Source organism: Pseudopipra pipra, chromosome 5, assembly GCF_036250125.1.
Source record: "Pseudopipra pipra isolate bDixPip1 chromosome 5, bDixPip1.hap1, whole genome shotgun sequence".
Taxonomy (NCBI): Eukaryota; Metazoa; Chordata; class Aves; order Passeriformes; family Pipridae; genus Pseudopipra; species Pseudopipra pipra.
Genome location: NC_087553.1, coordinates 11,674,567 through 11,694,082, shown reverse-complemented (window position 1 = coordinate 11,694,082; position 19,516 = coordinate 11,674,567). Strand labels below are relative to the sequence as shown.

Genomic DNA, 19,516 nt, shown 5'->3' with positions numbered 1-19,516 from the left:
GCCTGGGTTGTCAGTGAGAATGTGGCTTTGGTTCATTTTTTGCAGACTGTGAAGTGCGTTGTGAGCGAGGTAAGGGATGAAAGGAAAGAAGCAAAAGCTTACATTAGCAAATAGGTAGGTGGATCCTGCTTGAGCAGGTTGGATCCCCTCCTTGCCAAAGCCTGTGTAAGGTCCCCTGTGTAACTGGACCTTCCCAAGTATCCCTAACTCCGTCTTCCTCATTTTCTGGGCATGTGACTTAAAACTTCTTTGTCATTCTGCACATCGCTCACAGGTTCAACCTGGATAATGCGATGCATTACTCTGAATATATGAAATGCTAGATAATATTTTATATAATATTATAATATTACTATTGAAAGAAATATATATAACCAGATTACTTTTAGTATCTTCACATGTCTTGGATTCCCCATATGAGCAAAATTTCTGCCTCTTAGTTTCCCATCTGTAAAATTGAGATGCTCTCTTTTCTCAGGTTCCCAACACACCTATTGTGAAGATAAAGTGGAAGTTTGATGTACCTAGATCATAGAATCATAGAATCAGTTGGGTTGGAAGGGACCTCTGAGATCATCAAGTCCAACCCTTGATCCACTACCGCTGTGGTTGCTAGACCATGGCACTGAGTGCCACATCCAGTCTTATCTTAAAAACCTCCAGGGACGGAGAATCCACCACCTCCCTGGGCAGCCCATTCCAATGCCTGATTACCCTCTCTGTAAAGAATTTCTTCCTAATATCCAACCTAAACCTCCCCTGGCACAGCTTAAGACCAAGCCCTCTTGTCTGAGATGTTCTCTTCAACAATGCCACACAAGAGACTATGAAAAAGTAAGTAATTCTGTCTTCAGAGCAAGAACGATGCACGACTGAATTGTAGGGATAGTGCTCCACACAAGAAATAATGGAAGATTGAACAGCTGCTCATTAATTGACCATCTTCATTCTGTGTGGTCAGTGAGGTTCTGTGCAGAAGAAAAACTGTACGTGATCATATAATTGTGGACTGTATCATATGTACAGATACAGGAATCGTGAAATGAAATTACACAGCAACGTAATTAGAGTGCTTGACTTTGCAAGCAGTGCTATTTTAACAGAGCTTTTGTGCGTGTAATTTCCTACATTTTTCAAAAAGGCAAACAGAGAAAACAGCAGTTGCACCGTATTTATCACGCTGCCAATGACATCTTCCTCATCTGGCTCAGAACCTCCAGCTCCACCTCTTGTACCTTTGCTCTTCTGCTAACGACATAACCAAGGGCAAAAATGAACTCATATCTGGGTAGCTCCTACACAAGGAATCTTCCACCAAAGTTTCAGAGACATTTGATGCCAGCAAAAGGGCATCCATCCCATGTTCCTGATAAAATGTACTTGTTCTGCCCTTTCCCCTAAATCCTTCCTGCTTTCTTTTCTCCACTCCTCTTTCAGCTCAGACCGACTCTTCTTGTCTACCAGTATTAATGCAAATCTTCACCCTCCAAGACCAAATCTTTCCCTTCACTCCCACACCTCTCCCTCAGCATCTCTCAAAAGCACTTACTCAAAACTCATGGCAAAGGCACAGTCAATCACCTGGAAAATTCTGTCTTTGCTTCATTGCTGTAGAGTATTCAGACTATTTGAATAAAAGCTCACTAGTTTCTCTTTTCTCTTTTTTTTTTTTTAATGGGTGAACCAAATTTTTTATCTCCTATGATTCAATATAACAAAAGTAAACAAACAAGAAGGAGAGTGTGAGGTCAGACCAAAGGTCCACCTTGCCCAGCACCTTCTCTATGAGAGTGACCAAAGCAGATGTCTAGGGAACAGTGAATTTAAATAAATCAATAAATCTGCCTAAGGCAGGCATTCAACACTTTACAGTCTTATAACAGGAAGTGTTTGACAACTTCAAAAATGTTTTTCTTCTGTAGCACCCTATAAATCTTAGTTACATTCATAAAATTCCACTGGAGAGACTGTAATTGCTGAGATCAGATAATAACATACAATAGGAGAAAACAAACAGTTTCTCAAAGAATATGAGCATTAATGCTTCTGGTACATCACCCACGCTTCCACAATGTTGTTTTTTTCTGCTTGTGCAAAAGATACTTGTAAGAAGTTCACTTTTATCGAAATTTATAATCTCCCTCCCCAAGATACACAGTCTTTCACCTCATCTTTCTACTCCCATACAATTCATGTCAACCTGGTTTTAAAGAAAAAGTTCTGTTTGTCAGAGGTCTTCTTGTGGTTTTGTATTATGCGCTCTTATGTGTTCACCCAACACTGATGAAGTGTTAAAATTGCAAACCTGAGCTACTGTGACTATTAGGGGGTTCCCAAAGGCCTCAGGTTCCTGGTTAACACAGAATGATTTCTGACTGACCTTGGCCTGCCCAGCAAAGTAACATATCTTTCAACATTTTCTATGAACTACTGAACTTTCTTTAAAATAAATAAAATAAGAGGTATAAAGCAGGAAAGGATGGATATACATGGAGCAAAAAGGAGTGTGTGGGGGATATATAACATAGAAACAAAGTAGTCAGAAGAAAAATAAACCAGCTGAAGCCATTTTTTTGCCAGCTGCTCCTCTGCAGCCACTCACACAAAGTGTGAGATGTGTTGTGGTGGCAGCACACTGGTATTTGATATCACACTGGCCTGCAGCACCACGTGGTTCTGGGTCTTCAAAGGGGAGATGGGTTAGAAATATTTGGAGATAGAAGGGGAGAGGCTAAGCAGGACAAGGAGAAGACATGGAAAAGCAAGTCTCCCAGCATCTCTTTCACTGGTGACTCCACGTTTTATGAAGACCGTGGCCATCCCTGTACAGAAAAGGTGAGAAACATCTGACCCAGGGGGACCTGCTGGTATAAAGTCCTGGAGTTTTGCTTTCCACAGGTTTTGGAAAGCAGGGTGCAGACACCCTACCCGTGGTTGCAGTTCTTCCCCTACCACACCCCACAGCCAAGAACTGCTGTGGTTCAGTTTAGAGGACAGTTACAAATATCACCAGGTGAAGATCAGTTCAAAAATCTGGGTTTTGTATACCAAAGGTACACAACCTACCAGAGGTTCCTGAGTTCTTCTCTGCTGGAATAATGCTGTCCCTCATTTCAGGGAGCCAATACTGTCACCAGCATAACACTACTGACATCCTTATCAAACTGTATCTGTAAACATCTGCACATGTGAGTGGTTGAGAGGCTCTGCTTTATAAGGTCTTATCCATGCAGAGTCTCGAGAGCCACTTGTGCAGGATTTTTTTCAGAGCAGGCAAAACGTAAGGCTCTTCTACCAGAATCTGAATGAAGGTCTCCAGGGATTCCAAGAGTTCTGAGTCTGTGGTTTGTGATGCGTCTTATGAAAAAGGGGGAAAAAAAAAAAAATGTTGCATTTTCTGAACCTGATGTCAATCACAGTGTGATTATTTTTACACTGGCTAACTGAAAACAATTAAAGCAAAGGGAATGGGTGGGGAACAAACAGGAAATGAAGCAAGAGTAAAGATTATTTGTTAAAAACGGTAACAATGTCCTGGAGGAAACAGTAGAAAAGTCATTAATCGGAGAATGCCCCCTCACTGTCTGAACCTAGGCTGGCAAATTTTATTCTTTCCAGGACTGAACACAGGATCAAAGGGGATAGTAAAAGTTCATAGTCTTAAGAGAGAGGGCATATACTGGAAGGGGACAGAGGAAAATGTTACTCTAGGGTTCTCTGCTTCTCTCAGAGATTCCAGGTCAACTGGATCTTCCCTTTTTGTTTTAACAGTTTTGTTTGCTGGCAGTTTACCTTTCTGCGCAGAAATAATTGGTTTTAATAAGCTGTTCTGAGTCACTTTGAACAGAAACTGAGTTGGAAAAGGGAGAAATAGAGGAGCATGTAAACAATTCCTTTTTTAAAAGAAGTAACTTTACCTGTCAGTAAAGGATGAATTGAAGAAAAACAAGTGCAGGTCTTTTTGCAAGACTGTGAAATAAGAAAACTATCTCATAGATTTTCCAGGAGTCTATGCAAACTTTTGTAGATTTATGTGTACAATAACAACAACACTGAACAAAGAAATCCAGGCCTGACCTTTGTAGTTTTGTCCCATCCTTAAAAGCAAAGCCATGCAAGCTCATACAAAATTTGAACTCTGTGATGTGAAAGGAGGTCCCAGGGTTCAACCAGGTACCTGAACTGAGTGAGTCAATCTTTTGAGGATGGCTCTTCTCTTCCTCTCCCACACTTCTGGTTGGTATTTCAAAACTACCAGAGCCTGTGAGATACCATCTATCTAACAGTGGTTGTGGCCACCAACTTTCTTCTCTATAATCTCTCTCCATTTTCCCTGTGTAAGAGTCTTAAATGAAGTTTGTTCCAGACTATTAACCTATGACAGAAGACTGCAGAGATAAGATTTCACTGACATATAGAACAAAGAAAAAGAAAGAGTGTGAAAATTGCAATGACAAGGTTGCCTTCGTAGTTCAAGTTGTATGAAATGAAATGAACTAAAATATCTGACAAGTGTCTGGATAACACAGGTTGGGCACTAATGACTTCGGTTGAGTCAATCAGAACTGCATTTAATAGACAGCACAAAAGATTTCATTTACCAACACAACTTCTTGACTGTAACATCTAAAATTTATCCAATATTCTGCTGCTTTAGAGAATAAATGATGTAACTGTTGTTACTAGGGCCATATATTTTCAAACTACAACATTTCTAAAACGGGCAAAATAAATATTTCATTACGCTGAAATCAATTCAGACTCTGTATATAAAAGAAAAAGCTATGGCTTTGGGAAAGCTACTACATCACAGTTAAACTGATCAAACTAGTCTCATGGGTTAGACACGATTAAGCTGTCTTTTGACCACGTGCCAAAAATAATCTTTCATCTTTGTCTGGGCAAAAAGTTTTCATATATTATAAAGCAAAGATGGTTTAAGCTCAAAATGCCACAATTCTGCAGAAAAAGGAGGAGGACTGAAATTAGAGACAGGCTGAAGGGAGTTATTTTCATACTTGCTGTTGTGGAGCAGGAGCGAAACATCAAAAGCAAAACCAAGGAAAAAATGTAAAGGCTTGCATACAGATATCATCCTCTGTGGAGAGTTTTTACTAAAGTGCCTGTGGTAATGCCTAGTTTTGACACCAACTTGGCAAAAGTCTCTATTTCTATTTCCTTCTGCACAGCTTAACTTAATACAACCACACACACACACACAGAGCACAAACCAAACAAGGATGGCGCTTACATTTCCTCCAAATTTTTGTGCCCTAACTTCTGGCCCAGTGAGTGACATCCTTCCTTTCTGCTGCAGAGCAGACATAAGTTCAAAATTATCTAATTTGCTAGTTAATGTCTTTTAAGCCTAGCTGGAAATCCTCCTCAGGGGGACCTCCTCTGAGGAGCACGCACCAGGAGTGATGGGATGCTTCAGGGATTTGCAGTTCCCTCTAAGTGGTGCCGAGATACCTGTATGCCCCTCACATCCTCAGACATTCAATGAACTCCAACTCCTGCTCTGCTTCATCTTCTACATTGCAGGTTGCCATACAGCAAATATATGTAACCCCACGAAAAAGCACATGAAAGTGAAAATAAAGAAGGGGCAAAGCGAAGGGGGTAGGAGAAATACTACACTGTTTGTTTTTGCTAGTGAGAACACAGTCTGTTGTTTGGGACCAAAAAAAAAAAAAAAAGAAAAAAAAAAGAGAGAGAAAAGAAAAAGGAATAAAAAAAGCCCTAAATGAATGGGTCTTTTTTTTTCCATTGTTGTTTATGACCATAATTTAGCAATGCATTTACTAGCCACTGTAATCATCAAACAGGCCTTGACAATTAACAAAGAGACCATGAAAATGAAAGTAGTGAAATGGAAATGAATCACAGCTTCACCACAGCAGAAAACATCTTTCTGAAGAAAGACAGACTAGAATGAACACTACTCCAAGTAAATTACATATTAATTAAATGAATTAGCAGTGTTGCTATTGTCCCATTTGGCTACTCGCACGCATTTTACAAAAAGGACCCTTGCAGCTTTACGAGTTTCTGTCTTTTCACCACATACTTGTGTAATGCCTGCTTCCTAACTGGGATTCCTATTTCCAGTAGCTACAGCTGACAGTAAATCCCTCTATACATCCCACGGCAAATCAACCTTACGCAGACAAGCTCCAGCAGTTATTCTGAACAGTGTCCTTCCATCATGCCAACCCACCCTATTTTTGGCAGAGGATCTGGATAGTGCTGCTTCCATACTGACAAGGAACAGGATAATGCTTTATGATAGACAAGGGGAGTATGTTCCCCCTGCTTAGCTTTACAGACCCCCTTTTAGATCACAGAAGTGAGCTGGACCAACTACGCATAGGTGCACTATTTTCAAAGCTGGGTTCCCATTCCCACACTCCAAGGTCACCCTCACAGCTCTAAAAGCTCCAGCAACTTCCCAGGAAGTCAGAGCACCACACACAGCAAATCATCCCAAAAGAGAATGGAACCTGTGGCTGATTATAAGGCAGGAGCTGATTACAGACCCTCTGCTCAGTGCCCAACAAAAAACTGGATGTAGAGTTTCAGCCTTGAGTGCTTTCATTAGAAATCCATACTATAATGGGGCAATAGTTACATAAAACCAAATTCAATTACAAATGTTTAAAATGTGTGTTATGTTCACAAGAACTTTTGGCTTACATGCACAGTCACATCTATATTAACTACAGAGTGGCAAACTACCTTCTGAAATCTGCCATAAGAACCTCTTGCATCATTACCTAAGTGCCAAATGGATTTTTTGTGGTCTTCGAATATGGGAGCGTGTTATATTAAAGAATCTGACTTCAGGACCTTTGCACATAACAAAAAATCAAATGCTTAACAGGAATGACCTTCAAAAAATGTAAGAAAACCTGGGGCCCTCGTATAAGCTGTGGCTCTGTTTCCTCGGTGTGTTGTCAACTACTTGTCAACAACAAGGGAAATATCAAACCAGCATTTGGAGGCTAAGAAAACAAATACAGCCAAATATGCAACTTTGGATAAATTTTCAAGCATTGTGGTTTTGCAGTTGACAATTCTCAAAGGGAAATTGGCCTCCTGATGTTGAGAAAATGGGTGGTCCAATTACTAATCTGCTCGAATCACTTTCATTCCAAAATATTATTAAAATCACTGTCATAATGCAGCAAACATCTAGCATCAAATAACTTGCAAGGAAACCTCAGAAGCATGCAGATGCTCTCCCTAGAAGTCATGTGAGAAGCTACATTTCAGCTACATTTCCTGCAGAAAATGTGGATGAGCTCAAATGAAGACAGAACATACTGACCTACCAAGCATTTAGTCCTAGCTTAAGCTGGATCTTACATTCTGCAATTTATTACAGCACAAAACACTTCTCTCTGCAGTCGTGTTCTTGGCATAAATGAAGTCACAAATCACCATTGTTTAAAATTATTAAAGGTCTTTCTGCATCAGTGTTATTATTAGCATTTGGGCTTAAATGAATAGTCTGCCATTTTTAAGCTACAGTCAAATAAATGAGCCTCCAAATTCTGCTGGGAAAGGAAACCCCACACTGTCTCACTTGAATAGAAGGCCAACATGCATTTTTGGCTGTGCCTGTCAGTTTTCCCTGACTTGATACAGAAAAATTCAAATGCCTACAGACAAATTAAAGTGGGAGCATAATACATTAAAAGATTACTTGTGGGATGTTGACATTCAGATATGAACTTCACACCTTCATTTTATCCTCACGATGCAGCAAAGTACAGTCCTACGTCCTAAAGCTCAGCAAACTCCAGGGAAGCTCACTAGGCCTTTAACTGTGCAGCTCAACACTGCTGTGTAATTTCTGCCTATTTCAAACAAAAAAAAATCTGTGTGTAGAGAAGCATTTGCTTTAAACACTTATTGAGGCCACAGTGCTGGTGTATTTTAAAAAGGACCACATTTGTAGGTAGCAGAACAGTGGCTAGGTGGGCTGTGGTAGGGTCAGTCAGTCTTTTATTCTTCAACCTCAGTTCTCAGTTGAGGCTGATGATAGCAAAAAGAAAAATTTCATCTTTCCTTCCAGGGACAGCAAAATATTTATCAGTATTTTGTATGGGTTTTTTTGTTCCTCTTAGACAACAAACACAAAGAAATGCCAGAGAAAGAGTATGGACATGATGGACAAAGCGATCTGAACTTCATGGACCAACTGAGAAATTCTGTGTGTTTCTTTTACATTTAAATAGACAAAATGCTAAGGAAGGAACCCATGTGCACTATATACACAAAGCAATTCATGAGCCCAAATGTAAATCTTGCTTTATCAGATAGCTTGGCTCTACAGTTAAAGTAATTATTTTTTTTTGAGTGTTGTGAATGTGTTAGAATGATGTATATCATATGTATAAATTACCTCCTGCCTTGTAAGGTTATCATGAAAATGAGATCTTCCTCCAACTCTAGCAGGCCCAGAGATAAAGGAGACAACAACAACAAAGAATATCAGCCCTTCCATCTCCCTGTATAAACAGTTTGAATAGCCTCCTGCATTTCAAGGGTTCTTGTCACTGATGATCTTTAGGATCTTGTAGCTGAACTCTACACTTCAGCAATGAGGACATCCAGTGGCAATCACCAGTTAACTTATGTGATGCAAGTGCTTTCTGCAAGTCTAAATTTGGTATCTGACACTATTTTTGTTCTACTTACACCTGCATGGGATGAATAATATCCCTTTTCTTGTTTGGTGACTGTTTTTCTCGAGCTAAATTGCCTATTGACTCTAGCCTGAAGCTAAACAAAAAGGGCAAATAATACAGCAGAAGCCACTAAATAATGTATTTTTTTTGCCTATCATTAACATGAATACCATGTGCAATTTCAATCCCTATAGAAAAGCCATAACAATCTCTGACACCATTGTACAGCAATTGCTGATGAAGACTGACTGCTCTAGCAGCGGTTCTTCTTTATAAAATATTTTGTGCATTAAAACACCTGGAGAAAGCACAATTATTTCCTATAACAGGTGAACAGCAATTCTAGTGCTATTTTATAAAAGAGGAAACTAAGGCAGAGAGCCGAGGCTGCTTTGTGAGTCAAGGGCTGACGTGGGATTAGAAGGCAGGAAACTTCTTCCTGAGTCAAATACATCCCAGCCACAACTGCCTAATTTGTTTAGCAAGGATTGTGTTGCACTGAGATGGTGCAAGGTGAGGGGAGGTTGGAAGAATGCATGCCTACATTTCATAATCATACACTGTTCAGGACACTCTGGGCAAATCCCTGCTTAGCACTATTGCTAAGATTGTTTTTAGCAGAGGAAAGTCAGAAGTTTCCCATCACAGGCAGGAGCATCCGTTCCTCTGTACCGGCTCTTCTAATGGATAGGAGAGATTTTAGTCACTCTGAAGCAGCCACAGCTTGAAACAGTCCCCAAAGGGAGACTCTGAAAAGAGTTACTGCTTCTTTAACCTAACCAGAGGCAAGACCTTGATAGGAACGAAGGACAGAGCTGCGACTGCTGAGGGAAGAAAAGAATTGAAAACAATTAGCGTGTTGATGTCAACTTAAAGAGGGTCACCAAGAGATCAGCTTTCCCTGCGTCTGTTCTTTAATTAAAGAGAGAAAGGTGGCAGTGTCCACTACTCATCGCTATGGTAACATTTAAATGCCACACAGCTGGAAGTGGCTGCGCGCTGGCTGCGGAGCGGGACCAGCCGCGAGCAGAGCAGGAGCAGGTCCAGCTCCACGGAAGGGCGAGGGAAGGCCCCGGGAAGCTGCTCCCACACCTGGGAGGGTTCTCAGCCGGTGCAAAGCTCAGCTGCACACCACGGACCCTGCACCGCTTGGGATGGAGCACGGCGAGGGGAGCCTGCCCGGGATGAGAGACCAGAAATGTCATGTCAGGAGAGGGGAGGTGAGAGCCCGGAGGGATTTCCGCAGGTTTCTGTTGTGGATGCGTGCCCATCACCCTCCCATCACCCTCCGCCGACTGCTGCCTTTGATCATCATTAGTACACTAATGCTGTCCCTGCGACAGTGGCTTATCATCTCCATTGATGGTATAAGTTGCTACAAAAATATTTGCCAAAACTATTGTTTGGTTTGTCCTAATAATAGTTATTATAATATTCCTTCAATTAATTACAGACAGCTGCACTCCCAGCTTTTTCTACTTTCTCTTCAAGTATTTCTCGCATTATCAGCACTGACAACGGTTTTGTCCACAGAGGTGTAGGTGTTCGGGGCTTTTTGGTGGGATTTCTTAGGGATTTTTGCCCCTTCTGGTTTCAGTAATTATTTGTGTGATTGCTTGTACCTTCTCCAAACTGCAGGACTAAAATGACAACACGCACATAATACCAAAGTAACATAATATTGGTGCAATTAGAGCCAAAAATGTCTAATGCATTTTGTAAAGTAACTTACAGTCCTGCAGTTGAGACCCCATCATATATTTTACCTTAGAATTAAAAGCATCTAGGTATTTTATTACTTGAAAGCTATTTCTGAATATCATTTCTTCTCTCAGCTTGAGACCTATCTGTCTCAAGAATCAACTAAGCTGCATGTACGTATCCAAGAGTCTCTGGAGCCCTCACTATTTAAAGACTAAGGGCTTGAGGAACAGAAAGTAAGATTCCTTATACACCAACATGGCAAAGATCCTTCCATTCTTATATTTTCATACACAGTTTCAACATCTTGTCTTTTAAATATGACAATACATTAACGAGATTATGGGAATGTATATTATCCTATATTATTATGTGAACAAAGCACAAATGATACTCCCTTCAAAAAAAAATCCTGTTAAAAGCCCCTATTACACCAGAAGCAGAATCATGAACAATCGAGTTAATGACTGTGTAAAATATAAAAGACATTTTCAGTAAGGTGATGAAATGTCCTATTAACATAGATGTTTTTAATGAGCTATTTTAACTTGTACCTGGCATCTCTCAGCTTAGATGTCTCTTAGATCTTCTGGTCATTTCTCTCTGGTTCTCTAAAAATGCTTGGATCTAATCCTTGATTAGTTCCCATTTCTTGGCTGTGGCTATTATAATACATCTGACAACCAAAATATTTAACTTTTAGTCAGCCAGTTTCACATAGCACTTGAAACCTCTAATCTTCCAAACAAATAAAGTTGCACCAGCAGCTGAACCATAATACAGTATTTTTATTTAAAGGGTTGCAATAGCTATAAACTATTGGTGCTTTTTTTAACTATACATTAGGTCCATTGATAACACTAAGCTAAGCAGTCTGATAATTGTAATCCATAGGGAAGGACTTAGCAGAGAACCACAATGGGGTTCTCTGTCCTACTGTCCTACTGAAACAGATAAGAGTTTTAAGCTTCAGCTTCCTTCAAGACTTGCTTATGGAAATAGGAGAAAGTGTAGGAAAAATATACAACACAACTTCTATTTGAACAAATTAGATCAAGCTCGTGCTGAAAGAAAGAACAAAAGAGAGAGAGAATCTGGCTCCATTGACATCAACTGGGACTGTATCGGTTTTAGACTAGTAAATTAAAAAGACTTTGAATTCATAAGTGCACCCTAAACTGCTGACACTTCACATGAAATTGTAACACAAGAAGGACTGTACCAGACCAGAAGCTGTCTTCTGCCTTATGCAGTGCCAAAAGATGGTAAGAGGAGAGTATGAAATTAGGGCCATCACAGGGCAGCATTTCCTCAGTATTCTCCTACCCTCTAGCAACTTGCCAGTAGTTATTTTTGTGTCCTTGATGGACCTTTTTTTTTTTTACATCTTTTCTATTTGGAGATAGGGGCAGGAGAGAGAACAACCAGAAAGGAATACAGTCTTCCATACATGGTTGAATCATGGATACAACACTAATGGCATAATAATAATGTAAATACAGTGGCATAATACTGTTCTCTGTTCCTTTCCTAATAACTCTTAGCACACTACTTGTTTTATTCATTGTTACTAAGCATCAAACTGACACTCTTGAGTGGTAAGCTAGTTTATAGTTCAGCACTCTGTATGTAAAATTAGAATTATTTTTTCCCCCATATGCATTACTTCACAATTTATACACACAGATTTTTACCTGCCATTAATTTTACCAACCAGTCACTCACTAATGTGAGATCCTTCTCTGCAATCTGTCTTGGTTTCAGCGAGATCCTTCTCTGCAATCTGTTTTGGTTTCAACTCCTTGAATAACCTGTTAGAAGCTGCAACCCTTTTTTTTCAATTTTGCTTTCTCAGATCATTTACGATATGTTGAGCAACAGATACCCTAGCAGCACAGACATCCTATGAGACTACACCACTGGTTCTTTACACTGTCAAAACTGTCTATTTATTCCTGCCCTTTGTTTCCTACCCTTTAGCCAATTATTTATCCATAGAGACTCTTACTCCTTATCTCATGACAGCTAAGTTTTTCCAGGAGCCTTTGGTGAGGGACCTGTTGAATGCCTTTTCAAATCAAAGTAGATAACACCAGGATCTCTCCCTGACTCCTCTGCAGAACCGCAGTAATCTGTGAAATACAACTTCTGTTAACAGAAACCACATTAACTCTTCTGCAATATAACATATTTATCTTTCTGTTTACTAACCCCATTCTTTGCTGTTGATTCCTCCAAATGGTCTGTTACGGTGTCTATTTCCCATTTGAATTCCTTTAGAACTCATGGATGAATACTGTCTGCTCCTGGCAATTTGATACTGCACATTTTGTTGATTTATTCTCTCCTTTGCTACTGACACTGGAAGTTAAGTCAGATCCCGTGACACATTCCCCCACCCCTCATTTTCCCAGCAAAGAAGGGTTCTGGCAGACAACATCCAGAGTATCTTCTGTCAGCAGCACAATCAGATTTGTGTTCATAGAATCACCCTGTATAGTCTCATCTGGTGCATCCCACACACACTTAGATAAACAGACAAGACCCTCCCCAATACAGACAAAACTAAACCAGGGTGCTCAAAATTCAAGCTGAAAAAAATCACTCCTGTCTCTTGCACCAGCCAAGCACCCTGCAGGCAAGATAGTGGTACAGGTTGGAAGAGCTTAAAACCCTGCAGGTTTTGTCATGCAGATCCCAGCTCCGTACTTCACACCAGCTCTATTTCACCAAGTTTCTCTGTTTTCAACAGAGCACCTACTGCAAAATAACACTGAGCAGACTGTATATTAAAAAGCCATCCCACGCATATTTATAACTAATTTATTCTTCATTTCTTCTGCGTTGAATAACTAAATTACAACAGTGGCTCAGTAACCCCTTTTAGTTTAGGAAAGGGCAGCAGCTTCATTTGAGTAATATTTTAGCCCAATTAGTCCATTAGTCTCCAGTGGAGACCAGAGGAGAATGGAAACCAGTGAAACAAGAGTCCTGCAGGATTCCTTTTAAGTAACAGACCTCTGACTCATCTGATATCATCTGGCAGCCCTCATGATCCCTTCAAAGATATTTCAAATTTTCCAAGTGTTCCACAGAGACACTAAGCAGGCATTTGCAAGAAAGAGGCAATGTATTAGCATAGGCCGTTGTGGATAAATCAGGCTTATGAAAGAGTTTCAAACTCCTCATGTGCTGAAGGGCCTTCAAAGTATCTGAGAATTTTGGCTCCTACTCTTTACCAAATCCTACAGAGTATGGGGTAGTCACAAAATAGCACCTTGTCTTTGCATAAGGATCCTGCTGAGTGGACTTGCTGTATGTTGTCCAACTCAGGTTTCTATATAAATTTAATGAAAAAGTGGCCAAGATACAGATTTTTTATCTGAAAATCAAAATTATATTAAAGCCTGTTATAGACTCCTTGCCTTATAATGCATAAGTGGCAGCTAGAAGGTAGTAGAAATACAGATATGAAGGCTTGAGATAAAGAGTCTGAAGGACTCTCCTGCTCCTGTCTAACTGACAATCTGGAAGTTAGTGCCTAGTTTCAATCAATTACTCCTTCAAGGAACGGAGAGAGAGACTCCAAGAAAACTGGCATCTTAAGACAGGAAGCAAAAACTTCACTTCATGTACACAATTGTATCTATTCACGATAAATCAAGTCGAAATTATTAGCTTAGCCCAGGCCCCTAACAGAGAAGTTATTCTATCTTAATGAGAGATGAATTCCACTTAACAAATGACAAGTGACATGTCAGTAGAACCCTAGAGTGTCTCCTCACTTTTGTCACCTTACAGCACCGTAAACACGAGACCAAGAATATCTTGTGTTCATACAGGCCAGAATTCAAAGTCCCTGGAAGCTGAGGCACAGAGGAGTATCATTCTCAGCAAGACTTCCTTGGAGCACTTCCATCAGCCCCAAACACATTATGGACAAAATTCACGTAGCCCCAGCCCTCTACTCCTTGGAAGAAACCTTAAGCCTAGGTGTGTGTGCATGGATGTGTGAATATGTAGTCTCACCCACGGCTGCAACTTTAATACCCCAGGATTGCCCTTTATTAATTTAAGAATATTTCTCTATAAGGAAGTTGCCTCCATATGCATCAGACTGCAGCCACATCTACAGTGCTACCAGCACTGAGCTATCAAATTCAAGGCTTGCTTGAAAATGCTACTTCAGCACAGTGACTGAAGATGTACCTTAGCACTGGGTTGTTCTGTGGTTTTGTATTTCAGTTCAAGTTATATGTGCAGAGCTTAAATGAGTAGTCACTGGCAAAAGACTGCATTTCACAACAGGAATGAATTTTCAATTGGTCTCATCTTTTATCTACATAATTTAATACTATGGCATATCTTTTCATCTCAACAAATGCAAAGTCTTTTGAAAATATATATAGCACATATACAACTACTGAAATAAAACTCTCAGCTAGTGTAAGGAAGAAGAACTGTTAAGTCTCCCAAATAACAATCATCATTGTTAAAATAAAATATCAAGTAGTCTGGTGTCAATGTGTGAAAGATAGGACACTGATTTTATAACTCTCATCCAGAAGAAATGCTAGTTGCAAGCTGCATGATACTCAATTTATCTGTCTCATAGGGATGAAAGGCTAAGTCTATTCTGATGGGATTTGACTCTGGGATTTTCACGGAGAGTTTATTTATGAATCCCAAATCGCATTTTCACTAGATGTTTTTGTCATTTTTTCCCTTATGGTGCTGTTTGGCATTGCAAGCAACGAGATAAAGAGCAACTCTACAAACAATATCAGTGGTAAAATTTTTTTTTTTTAGGTAAGCCTGAACTGCATGTCAAGTTTTTTCACCAGATTCCTGACTTTAAGTGACAGCATGAGAGGATGAAAACACTCAGCCTTCATCTCCCATTCATCTAACAGCCGCTGAATAATGGCTTTAAAGAACAAGAACACTAATCTTGCTCTAGTCATCAGCCAGCAACTGCATGGGCTCCACACCTAAAGTTCCTCTCCACAACAGAATTGCTGCTCATTTTACTGACAGATACATGTGTAGAAAAGACAGCTTCTATTTGAATTTCTTTTAAGAACTTGATCTCAAGTTCTTGAACTCCAAATCTCACTGAAGTTGAAGAAGCTACGCCTGCCTCCACCACTTGTATTGGCATAGAGAACCTGTTGTTTTACCATCTTTAAAATGATAAAATTTTATCCTTCTCTGTCACTGCTTATCCTAAAGAAATGCAAAGCACTTTGCAGCACTTTACATAATGATGTATAAGTTATCATGTCACCAACATGCCGAGAGGATGCTGCTCTTTACCAGAGCGCTGCTCCAGATGACAGGAAGAAAGAGGTAGCCTTTTATTGTAGACAAAACAATTAATGGATACAGATTGCAGTATGGAAATTAAGATACAACGCTAAAATCAGTATCCGGCACTACAAAAGCTGTAAAGACCACAAATAGGATCACAAAGAGAATCTACCATTCAGTTGTATGCAACTTATATTAATACTTAGATGATTTAACAATGACCCTCTCATTTGCTTAGAGGAATATGCCAATAACTTCTTTTCAGTATTCTTTGTGGAGGTGGGGAAAGATATAGTATTTTTTCCCCTTATTACAAAAGAATGTTTAATATGTCAACTTATTTTTATCATTTTTTTTATTCCACAAAGGAATAAAATATCTTACCTCTGGGGAACACACAGATGGCTGCCAACATAACATGAACATTGTGCTTTACATAATTTCAGCTCATCTGAAAGCCTCTCAAGAATTAAACCTCTGCACTATTTTGGTAACATCATTTGGCCACTAGCTGGGCAGTATTTCAGGGGATGGGGGTGTGGGACCCCTAGCTCCTTCCAAGTATATCTCCTGATTTATGGCAATATGTAACTGGATGAGACAATAGCAACACACTTTGATTAACTTGCACGTATATAACTTACATTATCTCCTCTTGCACACACAGAATAGAAGTAAATAAAAGGAAGATGTAAGTAAGAAACATTGGGTTTTGGCCAGTATAAGTCATGAGGGTATTGTACATAAGTTTCTGTATTTCCATGGAGGTATCCAGTGCACTTGATAGGAACACTGCAGTGAAATCTGACCCCCCAGGAACGTGTGAGTCCTCAAGGGCACGTGGAGATAATGACCCAACCTGCGCGTTAGGTCGGCACGGGAAGAACACGCCGGGTAAAAGAGGTGAGCAGGGATATGCACAGGCACGGTAAGGCACGTGAATCCCTATATCAATAAGGTTTTTGAAATCAGATTAATTTCTACACAATTAACAAGGCTGTTGAAAGATCTGCTTTACAGCTGCTGCCGCTGCCAGGAGATGATGACAACTAAGGAAATGAAAATCAAAGGAGGAAACAATTACAACAATACTCGCTGAAACTATTTAGAGTTCTCTTAATAAGTCAGAGAAACAAGTAATTGAAAGAATGTATTTTATTGCTGATTAAGATAATACTTAATTCAGGTCTTGTTTTTAAAAAGAGCTCAAATTAACAAATCAGGTCTTTCATCTGAGCACAAGTGAGGGCTCAGTACATTCTCCTCATATCCCACAGTCTGGAGATTTGGAGGGTGGGCACTGGGAGAGAGCAAACATGAGAAAGAGGTAGGACACATTCAGGAAGAAAGGCCAGCTGGAAAAAGTACCAAATTACAAGACATTTAAGATATTAAGTCTTATTCATTTAAATCTAGTAGCACAACAGTAACTATGCCTTGCTTTTCTACACATTAAGCTATACCAGCCTTTTCCTGTTCTCCAACCATCATACAAATGGTAACACCAAACATTAAGCCCAGCACCTAAGCCTGTGGAACAAGGGATGATTTTAAAATAAAACATTACATATGTTTTATAAGCAGAAACGTTGCCGGCATCTTCTTTAAACAACAACACCACAATCCATATATCCTTTTCCTTAAAGTTCATAGTGCCATCATGTCACATCTCTAGATATTATAACTGAGAGACAAGGGAATGTAAAACAGTTAGAAAAATAAGTTAGCTGTGACTGCCATTTCTTTGAAACTAAGTGGGGTAACTCAGCTAGTTGCCAGATTGCAAGAACACCTGGGGCCACTGCAAATTTTCTCTTAAATTTCAGGTTCTACACCAGCATCTTTCCCTTTTTTCTTCTGAAGGTCGAAATAAAATAAGAGGTGAAATGTAAACAGGATATGACAAGACTTTCAGTTTTGATAATGAAAGGTAGGATTAATAAAAAAAGATGAGTATGGGCTTTTAAACACTATGTTATAACTTGATAGTGTTTTGAAAAACTCAGACATATAAAAGTTAATCATAAAAATACTGGCAAACTTGCCTTTGAAGGGGGAGGCAGCAAAAAATTACAGAACATCAGAGCTCGAAGGGAAAGGTAAAAAGAATTGGAAAAGGGTTAAAATCACTAAGATTAAGAAGGTGCATGACAACCATTCTCAAAGACCTGATCTGCGCTAACAAAACCATATCCTATGCTTTTGATGAGACACTCACAAATGATTTAGCAAGAGGTGCTTTTGAATTATACCAGTGCTTTTTGGCAATAAAATGTCTTTTTTTTTTTTTAGTTTTCATTTGTATCTGCCCTGAGCTGAAAACATCTTTGCTAGAAAATAATAACCAGGTTGAAGGTATTTTTAAAGCAAAAAACTCCCTAAAAATGAACTTATTGCAAATGTTAGCAAAAATCGATTAAAATAAAATTAAGATTTCAGGAAATACTAAATCTAAACAATCAAATATAATGCAGAAGAGGCTCAAGATTTTAAGCAGTTTAAATCAAGACAGAAAGGCATGGATTTCAAAGAGCTATGAAGCTTATAAAGGCCAAAGTTCTACCTTACCTTCTGCTAAAACTCAGTGACTTCCCTGTTGGGTTTTTTTGTGTGCACGTGTTTTAAAGTAGCTGCTTTAGAATATAAAAATACCTGTCTTAAGCTGCATGTTAATTAAAGTTCAGTCTGCCTTTGACAGTCAGTTTTCAGTTAATTGCTCTAAGGTCTGTTCTCCAGTGTCACCTGGGATACACCAAAGCCTAAGGTCCCATCACGCTCTGTAAAATGGCATGATCCACAAAAGCCACTTTGCACACTACAAAAGTGCAATATTTACCCTCCTCGGGGAGAACAGAGTGATGATTTTGCTGCCTGCTGCCAGCAAAAGAAACCCCCAACTTCTGCATGGTGGGAAGGAAGAGTGGGGAATCTTGCTGGATCTTCAACAAAAAAAAAAAAAGTGGCAGCCCCACTGCAGTCCTAACTCGCATCAGCACTGAACAGCTGTGATTTCCTAGGAAAGGCAGCATGTTCTTTCTACATTTTATACCAGCAACACCAAATCCCTAATCCAAAACCCTGTGGCATTAACAGCAAACTCCCATTTCTCTCTGCCACCCAGAAGCTGGCCCAAAACTGTTACTTAGTAGACATTGACTTCAAGAATTACCTTTTGCCTTGAAGAAATACACATCTGACTCAATATTCAGGTCCCGCCTCTGAAACTAAATGCTCACATTCAGCAAACTGTTTCAGTTTTCCCTCTGCCAGGTATCCAAAAAAGAGGCAGGTATGTGATACACCAATGCCTACACTGTGACATCTACCCAGAGAGGGAAATGTCTTCTAAGTAACTTAAAAAAAAAACCTTTGTCCTACTCACTTTCCTGTAATATCCTGAATCCTTCCTCACTATTTCACAAGACTGTTAAGTTTGAAATTCCATTTTGAGTTGAAAACAACTTGAATCAAACTAATAGGGACTTGCTCTCACTGAAGTCAGTGGAAAGAATTCACTGGACTTAACCAGAACTTCAATTAAAAGAGGATACAGGATGCTCACAGTGAGCAAGTAAATACATAAGACAGGCAAACATACCCACACCATAAACCTAAGCCTGGAAACTTTGAAGACATTACCTATTTGAGGTAAAGAAAATCTGAGAGTGAAATCATCTCAAATACCTCAAAATGTCAAAGCACTGGTAAGACACAAACAGCACATTCAAGGACAAGAAAGTCTAACGTTAGCAAACCATTATACAAATGTTTGAGTGGTGGTTCTCTGGCTGCTCAACCGCACCTACCAG

At 39.6% G+C, this 19,516-nt stretch overlaps 1 long non-coding RNA gene across 1 annotated transcript; it reads left to right on the top strand.

The window, feature by feature from the left end:
• Positions 1-9,002: 9,002 nt before the first annotated feature.
• On the top strand, positions 9,003-18,402 carry LOC135414119 (uncharacterized). Its single transcript, XR_010430588.1, has 2 exons — positions 9,003-9,916; positions 15,207-18,402. It is a non-coding gene; the product is annotated as an uncharacterized LOC135414119 (long non-coding RNA).
• The last annotated feature ends 1,114 nt before the right edge of the window (positions 18,403-19,516 follow it).